A 22468-nucleotide genomic window follows, 5' to 3' on the forward strand; every position below is an offset into this window, starting at 1 on the left:
TCGTAGGCAGTGGATCGGTGATGGATGAGTGTGACGGATGTGATTCATCATGTAACAGCTATAACACGGAGAGATATGTAACTAGCTCCCGTTCATCAATCTAATGTAGGCATGTATTCCGTATGTAGTCATATGTGCTTAGGGAAAAGAACTTGCATGACATCTATTGTTCATCCCTCCCCTGGCAGCGGGGTCCTAATGGAAACTACGGGATATTAAGGTTCTCCTTTTAATAAACAACCGGACCAACGCATTAACACTTGGTGAATACATAAACTCCTCATACTATGGTCATCTCCGGGAGTGGTTCCGGCTATTGTCACTCCGGGGTTGCCGGGTCATAACACATAGTAGGTGACTACAACTTGCAAGATAGGATCTAAGACACACATATATTAGCGACAACATAATAGGTTCAGATCTGAAATCATGGCACTCGGGCCCTAGTGATAAGCATTAAGCATAGCCAAGTAGTAGCAACATCAATCTAGAACATAGTGGATACTAGGGATCAATCCCCGTCAAAAACTAACTCGATTACATGATAGATCTCATCCCACTCATCACCGTCCAGCAAGCCTACGATGAGATTACTCATGAACAATGAAGAGCATCATGGAATTGGCGATGGAGAAAGGTTGATGATGACGATGGCGACGATTTCCCCTCTCCGGAGCCCGAAACGGACTCCAGATATGCCCTCCAGATGAAGAACAGGATGTGGCGGCGCCTCCGTATCGCAAAACGCGATGAAACCTTCTCTCTCATTTTTTTCCAGGCGAAACAAAAGATATAGGACTGAGATTGGGGCGGTGGTGCCACGTGGGCCCCACAAGCCCTCATGGCGCGGCCATAGGGCGTGGTCGTGGCCCACGGGCTTGTGGCCCACTCGCACGCCCCCTCACGTGGAACTTTGCACAGGTAGTTTTCTTTTATTCCAGAAAAAATCTCCGTAAATTTTCACGACGTTCCGAGAACTTTCATTTCTGCACAAAAACAACACCATGGCAATTCTGCTAAAAACAGCGTCAGTCCGGGTTAGTTCCATTCAAATCATGCAAATTAGAGTCCAAAACAAGGGCAAAAGAGTTCGGAAAAGTAGATACGACGGAGACGTATCATGGTTGAATCTGACAAACTCAACTCCTAATACTTGAGAATATTCTTTTGCTTCCCCTTGAGTCGAATCAATAAATTTGGGTTGAATACTCTATCCTCGAAAACTGTTGCCATCCCCTACACTTGTGGGTTATCAAGAGTGACCATCTCGGCCTCTTTGCCACCACGAGCGCAAGGTGTTCGACACTTTGCCCGCAAAGGTATGGAGAATGGTGATGAGTTTTTCTTTCACCACTTCATTTATTCATCGGACGATTCGTCGTCCGATGATGAAGATATTGTGGTGGCTGAAGTGATGGTTCACGACCACATTCAACGGCAGCTTCCTCGGTACATGGGGTCACTCCCTGGCCGTGCTCCGAACCTGAAGCGCAATAGGGAGAGAGGCCAGGCCCTGCTCTATGCCGATTAATTTTCGAACACACCGCTCTTCAAGCCGGATAAATTTCGTCGCCGTTTTCGTATGGCAAGGCATGTGTTCAATCGTATCCGAGAGGGAGTGGTTGCTCATGACCCATACTTCTAGTGCAATACGGATGCCCTTGGCAAGCTAGGATTCTCTTCTTACCAGAAATGCACCGCGGCCATCCGCATGCTTGCATATGGAATTCCAGGCGATCTGGTGGATGAGTATGTGTGTATGAGTGAGACAACATGTTTGATGTTAATGTACAAGTCCTGCCAGGCTGTGATCGAGGTGTTTATCCCTGAGTACTTGAGGTAGCCAACTGCCGCTGATACAAAGAGATTGTTGGCGACCAACGCAGCTAGAGGGTTTCCACGCATGCTTGGCAGCATAGATTGTATGCACTGGGAGTGGAAGAACTGTCTATTTGCTTGGCAGGGCCAGTACAAGGGGCATGTCAAAGCGTGCACTATCATATTAGAAGCGGTGGCTTCGCATGATCTTTGGATATGGCATTATTTCTGCGGCATGGCAGGTTCTCACAATGATATCAACGTGCTGTAGCGTTCTCCAGTCTTCGCAAGGCTTGCAGAAGGCCACTCCCCCCCTGTCAACTTTGAGATCAACAGCCACCAGTACAACAAGGGATACTATCTAGCTAATGGTTGATACGTCCATTTTGCATCATGTTTTCATGTTGATATTTATCGCTTCTTTGGCTGTTATTTCACTTCATGGTACTATTCTTATGCCTTTTCTCTCTTATTTTGCAAGGTTTACATGAAGAGGGAGAATACCGGCAACTGGAATTCTGGCCTGAAAGTGGAGCAAAGTTGAGATACCTATTCTGCGCAACTCCAAATGCCGTGAAAATCCATGGAGATTTTTTCCCCAATATGTAAAAAATACTAGACCGAAGAAGCGCCAGAGGGTCGCCAGGGGGTGGCCACAAGCCTGCACGGCGCGGCCACCCCCCAGGCCACGCCATGGGGGCTTGTGGGCACCCTGCTGGCCCACTTGCCCCCCTCTTTTGCTATATGGAGGGTTTCATCCAGAAAAAAAATAAGACGGGAGCTTTTTCGTGGTTTCGCAGCCGCCACGAGGCGGAACTTGAGCAGAACCAGTCTAGAGCTCCGGCAGGACGATCCTGCCGGGGAAACTTCCCTCCCGGAGGGGGAAATCGTCGCCATCGTCATCACCAACACTCCTCTCATCGGAGGGGACTCATCACCATCAACATCTTCATCAGCACCATCTCATCTCCATACCCTAGTTCATCTCTTGTAACCAATCTCCGTCTCGCGACTCCGATTGATACTTGTAAGGTTGCTAGTAGTGTTGATTACTCTTTGTAGTTGATGCTAGTTGGATTACTTGGTGGAAGAGTTTATGTTCAGATCCTTGATGCTACTCATTACACCTCTGATCATGATTATGATTATGCTTTGTGAGTAGTTACTTTTGTTCCTGAGGACATGGGATAAGTCATGCTAATAATAGTCATGTGAATTTGGTATTCATTCGGTATTTTGATATGTTGTATGTTGTTTTTCCTCTAGTGGTGTTATGTGAACGTCGACTACATAACACTTCACCATTATTTGGGCCTAGAGGAAGGCATTGGGAAGTAGTAAGTAGATGATGGGTTGCTAGAGTGACAGAAGCTTAAACCCTAGTTTATGCGTTGCTTCGTAAGGGGCTGATTTGGATCCACTAGTTTAATGCTATGGTTAGACTTTGTCTTAATTCTTCTTTCGTAGTTGCGGATGCTTGCGAGAGGGGTTAATTATAAGTGGGATGTTTGTCGAACTAAGGGCAGTACCCAAGCGCCGGTCCACCCACATATCAAACTGTCAAAGTAACGAACGTGAATCATATGAACAGGATGAAACTAGCATGACAGAAATTCCCGTGTGTCCTCAGGAGCGTTTTTCCTCCTAGAAGACTTTGTCCAGGCTTGTCCCTTGCTACAAAAGGGATTGGTCCACTTTGCTGCACCGTTGCTACTTTTGTTACTTGTTGCTTGCTAGGAATCATCTCACCACACAATCACTTGTCACCGGTAATTTCAGTGCTTGCAGATATTTCCTTGCTGAAAACCACTTGTCAGATCCTTCTGCTCCTCGTTGGGTTCGACATTCTTACTTATCGAAAGGACTACGATTGATCCCCTATACTTGTGGGTCATCAAGACTCTTTTCTGGCGCCGTTGCCAGGGAGTGAAGCGCCTCTGGTAAGTGGAACTTGGTAAGGAAACATTCATATAGTGTGCTGAAATTTCTTGTCACTTGTCACTATGTATACTAATCCTTTGAGGGTCTTGTTCGGGGTATCTTCACCTCGAACGGAAGCACGAATGGTTGCTCCTCAACCTGCCACACCTACTGAAAATATTTGCTTTGAATTTCCTTCGGGTATGCTTGAGAAACTGTTGGCTAATCCCTTTACACGAGATGGAACATCACATCCAGACTTGCATCTCATCTATGTAGATGAAGTTTGTGGTTTATTTAAGCTTGCAGGTGTGCCCGAGGATGAGGTCAAGAAGAAGGTATTTCCTTTATCTTTGAAGGATAAGGCGTTGACATGGTATAGGCTATGTGATGATACTGGATCATGGGGCTACAATCGGTTGAAATTGGAATTTCATCAAAAGTTTTATCCTATGCATTTAGTACATCTTGATCGAAATTATATTTACAATTTTTGGCCTCGTGACAGAGAAAGCATCGCTCAATCTTGGTGGAGGCTTAAATTAATGCTATATTCATGCCCCAATCATGAGCTCTCGAGAGAAATTATCATTCAGAATTTCTATGCTCGGCTTTCTCATGATGATCGCACCATGCTCGACACTTCTTGTACCGATTCTTTTAGGAAGAGAGATATTGACTTCAAGTGGGATTTATTTGAGAGAATTAAACGCAACTCTGAAGATTGGGAGCTTGAATAAGGTAAGGAGTCAGGTATGAATTTCACTTTTGATTGCGTGAAATCCTTTGTTGAGACAAATACTTTTTGTGACTTTAGCGCTAAGTATGGACTTGACTCTCAGATAGTAGCTTCATTGTGTGAATCATTTTCTGCTCATATTGATCTCCCCAAAGAGAAGTGGTTTAAATATCATCCTCCTTTAGAAGTCAATGTAATTAAACCCACTCCAGTTGAAGAGAAAGTCATTGCCTATAATGATCCTGTTGTTCCCAGTGCTTACATTGAGAAACCACCTTTCCCTGTTAGGATAAAGGATCATTCTAAAGCTTCAAGTGTGATACGTAGAGGCTATATTAGAACACGTACACCCCCTGAGCAAATTAGAGTTGAACCTAGCATTGCTATTATCAAAGATCTTCTCTCTGAAGAAGTTGAGGGACATAATATTCACTTTTGTGAAGATGGTGCTAGAATTGCTAAACCTCACGCTAGATGCAAACATAGGCGTGTTGTTGGCATGCCTGTGGTTTCTGTTAAGGTAGGAGATCATTGCTATCATGGTTTATGTGACTTGGGTGCTAGTGTTAGTGCAATACCTCAATCCTTATACGGTGAAGTCAAAGATGAGATTGCACCTGTTGAGATAGAACCTATAGATGTCACTATTGAGCTTGCCAATAGAGATACTATCTGCCCTGTGAGAATTGTTAGGGATGTTGAAGTCTTGTGTGGTAAAACGAAGTATCCTCCTGATTTCCTCGTTCTTGCTACCGCACAAGATAGGTTTTGTCCCATCATATTTGGTAGACCTTTTCTCAATGCTGTCAATGCTCATATTGATTGTGAGAAGGAAACTGTCACTGTTGGCTTTGAAGGTGTGTCACATGAGTTCAATTTCTCTAAGTTTGGTAGACAACCTCATGAAAAGGAGTTGCCTAGTAGGGATGAAACTATTGCCTTAGCCTCTATTGTCGTGCCTCCTACTGATCCCTTAGAGCAATATTTGTTTGAGCATGAAAATGATATGCATATGGATGAAAGGGATGAGATAGATAGAGTTGTCTTAGAACAATATCCTATCCTTAAGAATAACTTGCCTGTTGAACTGCTTGGGGATCCACCTCCACCAAAGGGTGATCCTGTGTTCGAGCTTAAACAGTTGCCTGATACTCTTAAGTATGCCTATCTTGATGAAAAGGAGATATATCATGTTATTATTAGTGCTAGCCTCTCAGACCAGGAAGAAAAGAAGTTACTAAAAACTCTGAGGAAGCACCGTGCTGCTATAGGATATACTCTTGATGATCTTAAGGGCATTAGTCCCACTCTATGCCAACACAAGATCAAAACTGAGCCTTAATTCAAACCAGTTGCTGATCATCAAAGGAGATTGAATCCTAAGATGAAAGAAGTAGTAAGAAAAGAAATACTAAAGCTCCTGGAAGTGGGTATTATCTATCCTGTTGCTCATAGCGATTGGGTGAGTCCGGTGCATTGCGTTCCTAAGAAGGGAGGCATCACCGTTGTCCCTAATGATAAGGATGAGTTGATCCCACAGAGGATTATCACTGGCTATAGGATGGTGATTGATTTTAGGACGTTGAATAAGGCCACTAGGAAAGATCATTACCCTCTGCCTTTTATCACCAAATGCTAGAAAGACTATCCAAACACACACACTTCTGCTTTCTAGATGGTTATTCTTGTTTCTCCCAAATACCAGTTGCACAATCTGACCAGGAGAAAACCACTTTCACCTGCCCTTTCGGTACCTTTGCCTATAGACGTATGCCTTTTGGCTTATGTAATGCACCTGCCACCTTTCAAAGATGTATGATGGCTATATTCTCTGACTTTTGTGAAAAGGTTGTCGAGGTTTTCATGGATGACTTCTCCGCTTATGGGTCTTCCTTTGACGATTGCCTTAGCAACCTTGATCGAGTCTTACAGAGGTGTAAAGACACCAATCTTGTCTTGAATTGGGAGAAGTGCCACTTTATAGTTAATGAAGGCATCGTCTTAGGACATAAAATTTCTGAAAGAGGTATCGAAGTCGATAAGGCTAAGGTTGATGCAATCGAGAAAATGCCATACCCCACAGATATCAAAGGGATAAGAAGTTTCCTTGGTCATGCTGTTTCTATAGAAGGTTCATTAAAGACTTCTCTAAGATTTCTAGGCGTCTTACCAATCTCTTGCAAAAGGATATTCCTTTTGTTTTTGACGAGGATTGTGAGGAAGCCTTCGAAATACTTAAGAGGGCTTTGATAACTGCACCTATTGTTCAACCACCTGATTGGAACTTGCCTTTTGAGATCATGTGTGACGCTAGTGATTATGTTGTTGGTGTTGTTCTAGGGCAAAGAGTTGACAAGAAGTTGAATGTTATTCACTACGCTAGCAAAACTCTAGACAGTGCCCAGAGGAACTATGCTACTACGGAGAAGGAGTTTTTAGCAGTCGTATTTGCATGTGAAAAGTTCAGGTCTTACATAGTTGATTCCAAAGTCACTATTCACACTGATCATGCTGCTATTAAGTACCTCATGGAGAAGAAGGACGCTAAACCTAGACTTATCAGATGGCTTCTCTTGCTACAAGAATTTGATTTGCATGTTGTCGACAGGAAGGGTGCTGATAACCCTATAGCAGATAACTTGTCTAGGTTGGAGAACGTTCTTGATGACCCACAGCCTATTGATGATAGCTTTCCCGATGAGCAATTGAATGCCATCAATGCTTCATGTAGTGCACCGTGGTATGCTGATTATGCAAACTATATCGTTGCCAAATACATACAACCTAGTTTCACGTACCAGCAAAAGAAGAAATTCTTCTTTGACTTGAGACATTACTTTTGGGATGATCCTCACCTTTATCAGGAAGGAGTAGATGGTGTTATTAGACGTTGTGTACCTGAACATGAACAGGGACAGATCCTACAGAAGTGCCACTCCGAGGCCTACGGAGGACACCATGTGGGAGATAGAACTGCACACAAGGTATTGCAATCAGGTTTCTATTGGCCCACTCTCTTCAAGGATGCCCGTAAGTTCTTCTTGTCCTGTGACGAATGTCAAAGAATAGGTAATATTAGCAAACGTCAAGAAATGCCTATGAACTATTCACTTCTCATTGAACCATTTGATGTCTGGGGCTTTGATTATATGGGACCTTTTCCAAAATCCAACGGGTATACTCACATCTTAGTTGTTGTTGATTACGTCACTAAGTGGGTAGAAGCTATCCCCACTAGTAGTGCTGATCACAACACCTCTATCAAGATGCTGAAAGAAGTTATCTTCCCTAGAGTTGGAGTCCCTAGATATCTAATGACCGACGGTGGTTCACACTTCATTCATGGTGCTTTTCGTAAAACACTTGCTAAGTACGATGTCAACCATAGAATTGTGTCTCCCTATCACCCTCAGTCGAGTGGTCAAGTAGAGCTAAGCAACAGAGAGATTAAACTAATTCTGCAAAAGACTGTCAAGAGGTCTAGAAAGAATTGGTCTAAGAAGCTCGATGATGCACTGTGTGCTTATAGGGGTGCCTATAAGAATCCCATGGGCATGTCTCCATACAAAATGGTGTATGGGAAAGCATGTCACTTACCTCTTGATCTAGAGCATAAAGCTTATTGGGCAATCAAAGAGCTCAACTTTGATTTTAAACTTGGCGGTGAGAAGAGGTTATTTGATATTATCTCGCTTGATGAGTGGAGAACTCGGGCATATGAGAATGCCAAGCTCTTCAAAGAGAAGGTTAAGAGGTGGCATGATAAGAGGATACAAAAGCGTGAGTTCAATGTAGGTGATTATGTCTTGCTATATAACTCTCGTTTAAGATTCTTTGCAGGCAAGCTTCTCTATAAATGGGAAGGTCCCTATGTTGTTGAGGAAGTATATCGTTCCGGTGCTATCAAGATCAACAACACGGAAGGTAATTGTCCGAGAGTGATAAATGGGCACAGAATCAAGCATTATATCTGAGGTACTCCCATAAATGTTGAAAGAAATATCATCAATACCATAACTCTGGAAGAATACCTAAGGGACATTTATGAGCCTGTTTCAGACCCCGAAAACGAAGAGGTGTGTGATTCGGTAAGAAAACAGAGTCCAAAACGTTCCCCATAGGAAATTTTCTCCGTTTTGGAATATTTGAAAAAATACAAAAATTGGAAGTAGTCCGGAAAGTGCGCGAGGAGGCGACAAGCCTGCACAGCGCGGGCCCACCCCTTTTTTCGCGCCGTGAGGGCTTGTGGCCACCTCGTGCGCCTCCCGGACTCCGTTTTCGTGCACGGTACTCCTTCTGGTCTGGAAAAAAATCATTATATATACTTCCGTTTGGTCTGACCCCTGCATCACGCAGATTTCCTCTATTTTTCGTTTCGAGCCTGTTTCTTTGCAGATCTAGATTTCCATGACTTCCCCAAAAGCTCCAAAGGACAAGATCTTCGAGAAGGTCATTGATACATCTCAAACGTATCTATAATTTTTGATGGTTTCACGTTGTTATCTTGTCTTCTTTGTATGTTTGATGTACCCTTTTATATATTTTTGGGACTAACTTATTGATTCAGTGCCAAGTGCCAGTTCCTGTTTTTTTCCGTGTTTTTGACTCTTTTCAGATCTGATTTTGGAACGGAGTCCAAACGGAAGAAAAACCCCGAAATGATTTTTTCCCGAACGGAAGAAGTCCAGGGGGCTTTTGGGCCAAGCCAGGTGGGCTCCAGGGAGCCCACAAGCCCCCACTCCGCCACTAGGGGGGAGGCGGCGGTGGGCAGGCTTGTGGCCTCCCTGGCTGCCCCCCTGACCTAGGTCTTGCGCCTATATATTCCCAAATATTCCACAAAAAAATCAGGGGAGCCTCGAAAATACTTTTCCGCCGCCGCAAGCTTCCGTTTCCACGAGATCTCATCTGGAGACCCTTCCCGGCACCCTGCCGGAGGGGACTTTGGAGGTGGAGGGCTTCTTCATCATCATCATCGCCCCTCCAATGACTCATGAGTAGTTCACTTCAGACCTACGGGTCCGTAGTTAGTAGCTAGGTGGCTTCTTCTCTCTCTTGGATCTTCAATACAAAGTTCTCCATGATCTTCATGGAGATCTATCCGGTGTAATCTTCTTTGGCGGTGTGTTTGTCGAGATCCAATGAATTGTGGACTTGTGACCAGATTATCTATGATATATATTTGAGTCTTTGCTGATTTCTTATATGCATGATTTGATATCCTTGTAAGTCTCTCCGAGTCTTGGATTTTGTTTGGCCAACTAGATCTATGATTTTTGCAATGAGAGAAGTGCTTGGTTTTGGGTTCTCCCATGTGGTGACCTTTCCCAGTGACAGTAGGGGCAGCAAGGCACACATCAAGTAGTTGCCATCAAGGGTAAAAAGATGGGGTTTTTATCATTGGTTTGAGATTATCCCTCTATATCATGTCATCTTGCTTAAGGCGTTACTCTGTTCTTATGGACTTAATACACTAGATGCATGCTGGATAGCGGTCGACATGTGGAGTAATAGTAGTAGATGCAGAAAGTATCGGTCTACTTGTTTCGGACGTGATGTCTATAGAAATAATCATTGCATAGATATCGTCACGACTCTGCACAGTTCTATCAATTGCTCGACAGTAATTTGTTCACCCTCCGTCTACTTGCTTTCATGAGAGAAGCCACTAATAAACACTACGGCCCCCGGGTCTATTCACATCCATCGTTTACATCTCCGCTTTTACTTTGCTTTGTTACTTTGTTTCTTTCAGTTCTCACTTGGCAAACAATCTATAAGGGATTGACAACCCCTTCATAGCGTTGGGTGCAATCTTTTGTGTTTGTGCAGGATCTTGAGATACTCTTCCGCCGGATGGATACCTTGGTTCTCAAACTGAGGGAAATACTTACCGTCGCTGTGCTACATCACCCTTTCCGCTTCGAGGGAACACCAACGCAAGGCTCCAAGGCCACGGGGGAAATCCTTTGCATACTTGCCTAGGAAGTCACTTAAGGCGTAGCCGTTGCGGAAGGATTCCTGGTGCCGTCGACACAACTATTTCTGGCGCCATTGCAAGGGATACACAACAACCATGAGTCATCAATCCCTAACTCACGGAAGTGCTGCAACCCCCTCAGTTTATCGAGATGCGTGAGGGGATGTTGCACATCCATGATGTTGAGGGGCCTAAGAAGACCGGAAGCGTGGAGATGAGGCTCGAAGCAATGGAGCAACAAGTCATCAAGTGCCAAGGGATGATGGAGCGTGGACTCACCGCCGACCACATGATGATCATGGAGTTCACCAACAAGCACATGATTGATGCCAATGACATTGGGAAGCACCTCTCCAGGCTCTATGACAGGGTTGATCAACTCCAGGGCCAGATCTATGACCTGCAGAACCAAAACTGTGAGTATGAGTATAGATTTAAATCAATAAGGTTGGCTGCAGATTTGAGGATTCCGGAGACTCATTCATCTTTCCACGGTGGAGCACCTATGCCTTGGAAGACGGAGGATCAAACTCATGTTGCAACAACTCCACCACCATCACCACCAAAGGAAGACAACTGAGCATTGGTATGGGCAATCCCCTTGACTTGTGCCAAGCTTGGGGGAGTTGCCCCGGTATCGTATCACCATCACGTCTTTTGCGTTTACCTTTGTTTTAGTTTTCCTTGTCAGTTTTCTTTTTCTCTAGTAGTTTAAAAGTCTTAGTATTTTAGTCTTGAGTTTTGCTTTGTGTCACCCCCTATGTATTCTTGCCCGTGAGCCATATAATAAAGAGTGTCTTAGTTGAAGGGCTTTGCCTCTTGCCATGATCAAAAGAGTGAGAATAGAACAAAATCATGAAAGATCATGTAATGGTCTTATGGGAAGTGATGGCTTCACATATAAAAAGAATGAGGATTGAAACTTGTTGAGGGTACGCAAACGTAGACCTTGGTCATTGTAGCAATTAATAGGAAGTGATAAAGAAGGAGAGGTTCACATATAAATATATCATCTCTCACACCATCCATGATTGTGAACACTCACTAAACTATTACATGCCTAGATGTAGATGTTGGACAAGGAAGACAACATAATGAATTGTATTTGCTTGGCTCTGAACAATGTTATATGATTAGAGATGCCTTAGCATGTGACGATTGCTTCCACCTTATATTAGCCAAAACTCCCGCACCAAGTAGAGATACTACTTGTGCATCCATAAACCTTCAAAATAGTTTTGCCATGAGTGTCCACCATACCTACCTATGGATTGAATAAGATCCCTCAAGTAAGTTTTCATGGGTGCAAGCAATAAAATTTGCTCTCTAATATGTGTGATATATTAGTGTGTGGAAAATAAGCTTTGTACGAACCTGTGATGAGGAAGACATAAAAGCGACAGACTGCATAATAAAGTTCTTTATCACAGGAGGCAATATAAAGTGAAGTTCCTCCGCACTAACAGGCCACACATTTAAACCTCAAAAGTGCATGACAACCTCTGCTTCCCTCTGCGAAGGGCCTATCTTGTACCTTTACTTTTTGCCCTTGAAAGAGTCATGGTGATCTTCACCAATTCCTTATTTTGCCTTTGTCTTGGCTATCGTCACATGCTTGGGAAAGATCTATATTCATATGTCAACTTGGAGGTAAGTACTCATGAATTATTATTGTTGACATTACCCTTGAGGTAAGCAGTTGGGAGGCAAAACTATAAGCCCCTATCTTTCTCTGTGTGTAGCTCAAACTTTGATCTCATGAGTACCACGTGAGTTTTAGAAATTTTAGAGAACGAAAGAATGATTGAGTATGTGGATTTGCTTTACAAGCTCTTATTTGACTCTTTCTGATGTTGCGATAAATTACAATTGCTTCAATGACTAAAGGCTATCAGTTGTTACTTCTCGGTAAGGTTCTTGATCCATGCTTTACCTTGTGAAGGAATTATCACTTTAGCATGAGAGATTATATGTTGGTATTGTTGTTCTGAGCTTGATCATGATGCATGCATGTTCGTATCTTGTTTTGTCGACACCTCTCTCCCTAAACATGTGGACATATTTATGGAGCTAGGCTTTCGCTTGAGGACAAGCGAGGTCTAAGCTTGGGGGAGTTGATACGTCCATTTTGCATCATGTTTTCATGTTGATATTTATCGCTTCTTTCGTTGTTATTTCACTTCACGGTACTATTCTTATGCCTTTTCTCTCTTATTTTGCAAGGTTTACATGAAGAGGGAGAATACCGGCAACTCGAATTCTGGCCTGAAAGTGGAGCAAAGTTGAGATACCTATTCTGCGCAACTCCAAACGCCGTGAAAATCCACGGAGATTTTTTTCCCAATATATAAAAAATACTGGGCCGAAGAAGCGCCAGAGGGCCGCCAGGGGGTGGCCACAAGCCTGCACGGCGCGGCCACCCCCAGGCTGTGCCATGGGGGCTTGTGGGCACCCTGCTGGCCCACTTGCCCCCCTCTTTTGCTATATGGAGGGTTTCGTCCAGAAAAAATAATACCGGAGATTTTTCGTGGTTTCGCCGCCGCCACGAGGCAGAACTTGAGCAGAACCAATCTAGAGCTCCGGCAGGACGATCCTGTCGGCAAAACTTCCCTCGCGGAGGGGGAAATCATCACCATCGTCATCACCAACACTCCTCTCATCGGAGGGGACTCATCACCATCAACATCTTCATCAGCACCATCTCATCTCCAAACCCTAGTTCATCTCTTGTAACCAATCTCCGTCTCGCGACTTCGATTGGTACTTGTAAGGTTGCTAGTAGTGTTGATTACTCTTTGTAGTTGATGCTAATTGGATTACTTGGTGGAAGAGTTTATGTTCAGATCCTTGATGCTACTCATTACACCTCTGATCATGATTATGATTATGCTTTGTGAGTAGTTACTTTTGTTCCTGAGGACATGGGAGAAGTCATGCTAATAATAGTCATGTGAATTTGGTATTCGTTTGGTATTTTGATATGTTGTATGTTGTTTTTCCTCTAGTGGTGTTATGTGAACGTCGACTACATAACACTTCACCATTATTTGGGCCTAGAGGAAGGTATTGGGAAGTAGTAAGTAGATGATGGGTTGCTAGAGTGACAGAAGCTTAAACCCTAGTTTATGCGTTGCTTCGTAAGGGGCTGATTTGGATCCACTAGTTTAATGCTATGGTTAGACTTTGTCTTAATTCTTCTTTCGTAGTTGTGGATGCTTGCGAGAGGGGTTAATCATAAGTGGGATGTTTTTCCAAGTAAGGGCAGTACCCAAGCGCCGGTCCACCCACATATCAAACTATCAAAGTAACGAACGCGAATCATATGAACATGATGAAACTAGCATGACAGAAATTCCCGTGTGTCCTCGGGAGCGTTTGTCCTCCTAGAAGACTTTGTCCAGGCTTGTCCCTTGCTACAAAAGGGATTGGGCCACTTTGCTGCACCGTTGCTACTTTTGTTACTTGTTGCTTGCTACGAATCATCTCACCACACAATCACTTGTCACCGATAATTTCAGTGCTTGCAGATATTTCCTTGTTGAAAACCACTTGTCAGATCCTTCTTCTCCTCGTTAGGTTCGACACTCTTACTTATCGAAAGGACTACGATTGATCCCCTATACTTGTGGGTCATCAATGGTATATATACTCAGTGGTCAACTTTTGTGAAGACAATCTCGGACCCCCAAGATGAGAAGAGAAAGAAATTTTCCCAAATGCAAGAGAGTGCTAGAAAGGACGTGGAATGCACTTTTGGTGTGCTTCAATCCCGATGGGGTATCTGTTGGAAATATGCCCTAGAGGCAATAATAAATTAGTTATTATTATATTTCTTTGTTCATGATAATCGTTTATTATTCATGCTATAATTGTATTGATTGGAAACACAATACTTGTGTGGATACATACACAAAACACTGTCCCTAGTAAGCCTCTAGTTGACTAGCTCGTTGATCAAAGATGGCCAAGGTTTCCTGGCCATAGGCAAGTGTTGTTACTTGATAACGGGATCACATCATTAGGAGAATCATGTGATGGACTAGACCCAAACTAATAGACGTAGCATGTTGATCGTGTCATTTTATTGCTACTGTTTTCTGCGTGTCAAGTATTTGTTCCTATGACCATGAGATCATATAACTCACTGACACCGGAGGAATGCTTTGTGTGTATCAAACATCGCAACGTAACTGGGTGACTATAAAGATGCTCTACAGGTATCTCCGAAGGTGTTAGTTGAGTTAGTATGGATCGAGACTGGGATTTGTCACTCCGTGTGACGGAGAGGTGTCTCGGGGCCCACTCGGTAATACAACATCACACACAAGCCTTGCAAGCAATGTGACTTAGTGTAAGTTGCGGGATATTGTATTACGGAACGAGTAAAGAGACTTTCTGGTAAACGAGATTGAAATAGGTATGCGGATACTGACGATCGAATCTACGGCAAGTAACATACCGAAGGACAAAGGGAATGACATACAGGATTATATGAATCCTTGGCACTGAGGTTCAAACGATAAGATCTTCGTAGAATATGTAGGATCCAATATGGGCATCCAGGTCCCGCTATTGGATATTGACCGAGGAGTCTCTCGGGTCATGTCTACATAGTTCTCGAACCCGCAGGGTCTGCACACTTAAGGTTCGACGTTGTTTTATGCGTATTTGAGTTATATGGTTGGTTACCGAATGTTGTTCGGAGTCTCGGATGAGACCACAGACGTCACGAGGGTTTCCGGAATGCTCCGGAAACGAAGATTGATGTATAGGATGACCTCATTTGATTACCGGAAGGTTTTCGGAGTTACCGGAAATGTACCGGGAATGACGAATGGGTTCCGGCAGTTCACCGGGGGGGGCAACCCACCCCGGGGAAGCCCATAGGCCTTGGGGGTGGCACACCAGCCCTTAGTGGGCTGGTGGGACAGCCCAAGAAGGCCCTATGCGCCACAAGAAGAAAATCAAAGAGAAAAAAAAGGAGGAGGTGGGAAAGGGATGAAGGACTCCACCCACCAAACCAAGTTGGACTCGGTTTGGGGGGGGGAGACCTTCCCCCCTTGGCTCGGCCGACCCCCTTGGGGCTCCTTGAGCCCCAAGGCAAGGCTCCCCCTCTTCCCCCTATATATACGGAGGTTTTAGGGCTGATTTGAGACAACTTTGCCACGGCAGCCCGACCACATATCTCCACGGTTTCACCTCTAGATCGCGTTTCTGCGGAGCTCGGGCGGAGCCCTGCTGAGATAAGATCACCACCAACCTCCGGAGCGCCGTCACGCTGCCGGAGAACTCATCTTCCTCTCCGTCTCTCTTGCTGGATCAAGAAGGCCGAGATCATCGTCGAGCTGTACGTGTGCTGAACGCGGAGGTGCCGTCCGTTCGGCACTAGATCGTGGGACTGATCGCGGGACGGTTCGCGGGGCGGATCGAGGGACGTGAGGATGTTCCACTACATTAACCGCGTTCACTAACGCTTCTGTTGTGCGATCTATAAGGGTACGTAGATCGAATATCCCCTCTCGTAGATGGACATCACCATGATAGGTCTTCGTGCGCGTAGGAAACTTTTTGTTTCACATGCGACGTTCCCCAACAGTATCGTTCGAAACCCTGCATTGTCATGGGATGAAAGGAAGCTTTGGGAGGCGATAACTTCTTGTGTGATCATGCACAACATGATCGTCGAGGACGAGCGTGATGACAGTATCTTCGACCAAGGATTTGATTATCAAGGTGAAAATGTTGAGCCCCTGCACCAAGAACCGGTCATGTTTCAACAATTTGTCCAGTTCCATCGTGAGATGCGTGATTGGCACACTCATTTGAATCTTCAAAATGACTTGGTTGAGCACATGTGGGAACATATTGGCAACCAATATATGTATTGGTATATTTTATGTTCATTCAAGACAATTTCGATTTGGTTGTAAAACTATTTTATTTAGAGACAATTTCGATTGGGTTGATGTGCAAACTCGTTTTGATACGAAAATATGGGCATTTCAGGCCCTGGTGGACAGGATGGGGCAAAAGGATGCGGCCGCGCGCTGGGCGCACGACCACCACATCCTAGGATAGGCCCGGACACGACCCCATCGCCCTACCCAAACGGACAGAATTCGGGCAAAATGGACGTCCGTTTGTGGTCGCGCGGTGGAGTTGGCCTTAGAGCAACTTCAATGGGGCGACCCATTCCGTCCGCTGGCGTCCGTTTGGGTCAGCGCGTACACAAAAGTCGGCCCAACGCGCCGTCCTAAACGGACGTGTGTCAGCTTTTCGTCCGCGGGGGACCCATTCCCGACCCATTTTTGAGACGGTTTTGCGTCGGCACGGACACGAGACGGGCGCGCGCGCTCGCCTTCTTCTCCCCAGGCCCGCTGGTCGGTGGAACATTTACCTCCCCCCATCAAACAGCAAGCCTCGCCCCCTTCGTCGTCGACGCCACCACCCATTTTTTCCGGCGACTCTGCCAGCTGTCGTCCGCGACCTCGACCAAGAAGCCGCCTCGCTGCCCGGCCACTCCCTTCACTGACATGCTCGTCGGACGCCCGGCCACTCCCTTCGCCGGCCGTCTGCTTCGTCGACGTCCGCAAGTTGTTCGACAGTTTGCCAAGGTACAAAAATGGACTCCGCCCACGAGTTTTTTTTCACAATTTCCTTTGCGACTCCGACATTCGTCGTCCGATGAGGAGGAGATATTGGCTACCGTGTTGGTCCATCACCACCTCAATAGCCAGCGGCCGTTGTTCCTTGGCTCCATTCCGGCCCACCTTCCGGCGTTGAATCGCAACCGAGAGAGCGGGAATCTCCTTCTTTGGAAGGACTACTTTGGTACAACAAATCCGTTGTTCAAACATCAGAAATTCCGCTGCCATTTCCGTATGAGTAGGCATCTTTTCAACCGTATTAGTGAGGGGGTGGTCAGTTACGATGACTATTTCGAGTGCAAAGTGGATGCCATTGGAAAGATTGGTTTCTCCTCTTCAATGCCGCCATCCGAATGCTTGCATACGGAGTGCCCGGTGATCTCACTGACGAATATGTCCGTATGAGCGAGTCTACATGCCTAGAGTCCATGTATAAGTTCTGCAAGGCTATTATTGATTTGTTTGGTCTTGGGTACTTGAGAGAGCTAACTCCTGAAGATACAACCCATTTGTTGGCGATGAATGCCAGCAGGGCTTCCTAGGGATGCTTGGCAGCATAGACTGCATGCACTCAGAGTGGAAGAACTACCTTTTTGCTTGGCAAGGGTAGTATAAGGGCCATGTCAGGGCTTTCACTGTCATACTAGATGCCGTGGCGCCTCAAGATCTCTGGATCTGGCACTCTTTCTTTGGCATGGCTGGATCACACAATGATATCAACGTGCTTCAGCGCTCTCCGGTATTTGCTAGGCTTGCCGAAGGCAACAGCCCACCGATGAACTTTACTATCAACAGCCACAACTACGACAAAAAATACTACCTGGGTGACGGTATCTATTCTCAGTGGACCACTATTGTTAAGACAATCTCCAACCCTGTCGGAGAGAAGAGGAAAAGATTTGCCCAAGAGCAAGAGAATGCTAGGAAGGATGTCAAGCGTGCCTTTGGTGTTTTGCAATCTCGATGGTGTATCTTTCGGCATCCTGCTAATACCTGGAGTACGTAGAAACTGTGGGAGGTGATGGCCGCTTGTGTGATCATGCATAATATGATCGTAGAAGACGAGCGTCCGGAACGTCTATACGATCAAGGGTTTCAATTTGAGGGTGAGAATGTTGTGCACGAGGATGGCGGAGCGGCAACGTTTGAACAGTTTATCCAGTTTCATCATGACATGCGTGATTGAAAAACTCAAGTGCAACTACAAAATGATTTGGTTGAGCATATGTGGGCTCATGTTGGCAACCAATAGATGTATCTTCTTTATTCGGCTTGTAAAACTATGCTATTTTATTGGGTTGAAACTATGCTATTTTTTATTTGACTATATGTTTGAGTGCAAAAGTAATGCAAAAATGAGCTATTTGTTGAAATAGGGCGGCCAGCCGGCCACGCCGGCACATATGGGTCGACCCGTTGGGCGCAGTGCCGACCCAAATCTAAAACAGGGCGGACGTGTGATGGGCGACCGACCCAAACAGACAAAAAGCGGACAAAGTCGCCGTCCGTTTAGGTCGGCCCGTTGGAGTTGCTCTTAAGTAGCCGATTCCTAAAACATGAGGGGGTTATGTGGACTTCTTTCGGTTGGAAATAGATCTGCGCGGACGCGAAACATACGTCTTTTGGGTTTGGATCGACGTGTTGGGCCTTCACTTTTATTCGCATCGATCAAAACATGAGGGGTTATGTGGACTTCTTTCGGTTGGAAATAGATCTGCGCGGACGCGAAACATACGTCTTTTGGGTTTGGATCGACGTGTTGGGCCTTCACTTTTATTCGCATCGATCAAAACATGAGGGGTTATGTGGACTTCTTTCGGTTGGAAATAGATCTGCGCGGACGCGAAACATACGTCTTTTGGGTTTGGATCGACGTGTTGGGCCTTCACTTTTATTCGCATCGATCAAAACATGAGGGGTTATGTGGACTTCTTTCGGTTGGAAATAGATCTGCGCGGACGCGAAACAGACGTCTTTTGGGTTTGGATCGACGTGTTGGGCCTTCACTTTTATTCGCATCGATCAAAACATGAGGGGTTATGTGGAATTCTTTCGGTTGGAAATAGATCTGCGCGGACGCGAAACAGACGTCTTTTGGGTTTGGATCGACGTGTTGGGCCTTCACTTTTATTCGCATCGATCAAAACATGAGGGGTTATGTGGACTTCTTTCGGTTGGAAATAGATCTGCGCGGACGCGAAACAGACGTCTTTTGGGTTTGGATCGACGTGTTGGGCCTTCACTTTTATTCGCATCGATCAAAACATGAGGGGTTATGTGGACTTCTTTCGGTTGGAAATAGATCTGCGCGGACGCGAAACATACGTCTTTTGGGTTTGGATCGACGTGTTGGGCCTTCACTTTTATTCGCATCGATCAAAACATGAGGGGTTATGTGGACTTCTTTCGGTTGGAAATAGATCTGCGCGGACGCGAAACATACGTCTTTTGGGTTTGGATCGACGTGTTGGGCCTTCACTTTTATTCGCATCGATCAAAACATGAGGGGTTATGTGGACTTCTTTCGGTTGGAAATAGATCTGCGCGGACGCGAAACAGACGTCTTTTGGGTTTGGATCGACGTGTTGGGCCTTCACTTTTATTCGCATCGATCAAAACATGAGGGGTTATGTGGACTTCTTTCGGTTGGAAATAGATCTGCGCGGACGCGAAACAGACGTCTTTTGGGTTTGGATCGACGTGTTGGGCCTTCACTTTTATTCGCATCGATCAAAACATGAGGGGTTATGTGGACTTCTTTCGGTTGGAAATAGATCTGCGCGGACGCGAAACAGACGTCTTTTGGGTTTGGATCGACGTGTTGGGCCTTCACTTTTATTCGCATCGATCAAAACATGAGGGGTTATGTGGACTTCTTTCGGTTGGAAATAGATCTGCGCGGACGCGAAACAGACGTCTTTTGGGTTTGGATCGACGTGTTGGGCCTTCACTTTTATTCGCATCGATCAAAACATGAGGGGTTATGTGGACTTCTTTCGGTTGGAAATAGATCTGCGCGGACGCGAAACAGACGTCTTTTGGGTTTGGATCGACGTGTTGGGCCTTCACTTTTATTCGCATCGATCAAAACATGAGGGGTTATGTGGACTTCTTTCGGTTGGAAATAGATCTGCGCGGACGCGAAACAGACGTCTTTTGGGTTTGGATCGACGTGTTGGGCCTTCACTTTTATTCGCATCGATCAAAACATGAGGGGTTATGTGGACTTCTTTCGGTTGGAAATAGATCTGCGCGGACGCGAAACATACGTCTTTTGGGTTTGGATCGACGTGTTGGGCCTTCACTTTTATTCGCATCGATCAAAACATGAGGGGTTATGTGGACTTCTTTCGGTTGGAAATAGATCTGCGCGGACGCGAAACAGACGTCTTTTGGGTTTGGATCGACGTGTTGGGCCTTCACTTTTATTCGCATCGATCAAAACATGAGGGGTTATGTGGACTTCTTTCGGTTGGAAATAGATCTGCGCGGACGCGAAACAGACGTCTTTTGGGTTTGGATCGACGTGTTGGGCCTTCACTTTTATTCGCATCGATCAAAACATGAGGGGTTATGTGGACTTCTTTCGGTTGGAAATAGATCTGCGCGGACGCGAAACAGACGTCTTTTGGGTTTGGATCGACGTGTTGGGCCTTCACTTTTATTCGCATCGATCAAAACATGAGGGGTTATGTGGACTTCTTTCGGTTGGAAATAGATCTGCGCGGACGCGAAACAGACGTCTTTTGGGTTTGGATCGACGTGTTGGGCCTTCACTTTTATTCGCATCGATCAAAACATGAGGGGTTATGTGGACTTCTTTCGGTTGGAAATAGATCTGCGCGGACGCGAAACAGACGTCTTTTGGGTTTGGATCGACGTGTTGGGCCTTCACTTTTATTCGCATCGATCAAAACATGAGGGGTTATGTGGACTTCTTTCGGTTGGAAATAGATCTGCGCGGACGCGAAACAGACGTCTTTTGGGTTTGGATCGACGTGTTGGGCCTTCACTTTTATTCGCATCGATCAAAACATGAGGGGTTATGTGGACTTCTTTCGGTTGGAAATAGATCTGCGCGGACGCGAAACAGACGTCTTTTGGGTTTGGATCGACGTGTTGGGCCTTCACTTTTATTCGCATCGATCAAAACATGAGGGGTTATGTGGACTTCTTTCGGTTGGAAATAGATCTGCGCGGACGCGAAACAGACGTCTTTTGGGTTTGGATCGACGTGTTGGGCCTTCACTTTTATTCGCATCGATCAAAACATGAGGGGTTATGTGGACTTCTTTCGGTTGGAAATAGATCTGCGCGGACGCGAAACAGACGTCTTTTGGGTTTGGATCGACGTGTTGGGCCTTCACTTTTATTCGCATCGATCAAAACATGAGGGGTTATGTGGACTTCTTTCGGTTGGAAATAGATCTGCGCGGACGCGAAACAGACGTCTTTTGGGTTTGGATCGACGTGTTGGGCCTTCACTTTTATTCGCATCGATCAAAACATGAGGGGTTATGTGGACTTCTTTCGGTTGGAAATAGATCTGCGCGGACGCGAAACAGACGTCTTTTGGGTTTGGATCGACGTGTTGGGCCTTCACTTTTATTCGCATCGATCAAAACATGAGGGGTTATGTGGACTTCTTTCGGTTGGAAATAGATCTGCGCGGACGCGAAACAGACGTCTTTTGGGTTTGGATCGACGTGTTGGGCCTTCACTTTTATTCGCATCGATCAAAACATGAGGGGTTATGTGGACTTCTTTCGGTTGGAAATAGATCTGCGCGGACGCGAAACAGACGTCTTTTGGGTTTGGATCGACGTGTTGGGCCTTCACTTTTATTCGCATCGATCAAAACATGAGGGGTTATGTGGACTTCTTTCGGTTGGAAATAGATCTGCGCGGACGCGAAACAGACGTCTTTTGGGTTTGGATCGACGTGTTGGGCCTTCACTTTTATTCGCATCGATCAAAACATGAGGGGTTATGTGGACTTCTTTCGGTTGGAAATAGATCTGCGCGGACGCGAAACAGACGTCTTTTGGGTTTGGATCGACGTGTTGGGCCTTCACTTTTATTCGCATCGATCAAAACATGAGGGGTTATGTGGACTTCTTTCGGTTGGAAATAGATCTGCGCGGACGCGAAACAGACGTCTTTTGGGTTTGGATCGACGTGTTGGGCCTTCACTTTTATTCGCATCGATCAAAACATGAGGGGTTATGTGGACTTCTTTCGGTTGGAAATAGATCTGCGCGGACGCGAAACAGACGTCTTTTGGGTTTGGATCGACGTGTTGGGCCTTCACTTTTATTCGCATCGATCAAAACATGAGGGGTTATGTGGACTTCTTTCGGTTGGAAA

This window comes from Hordeum vulgare, chromosome 5H (genome assembly GCF_904849725.1).
Source record: "Hordeum vulgare subsp. vulgare chromosome 5H, MorexV3_pseudomolecules_assembly, whole genome shotgun sequence".
Classification (NCBI taxonomy): Eukaryota; Viridiplantae; Streptophyta; class Magnoliopsida; order Poales; family Poaceae; genus Hordeum; species Hordeum vulgare.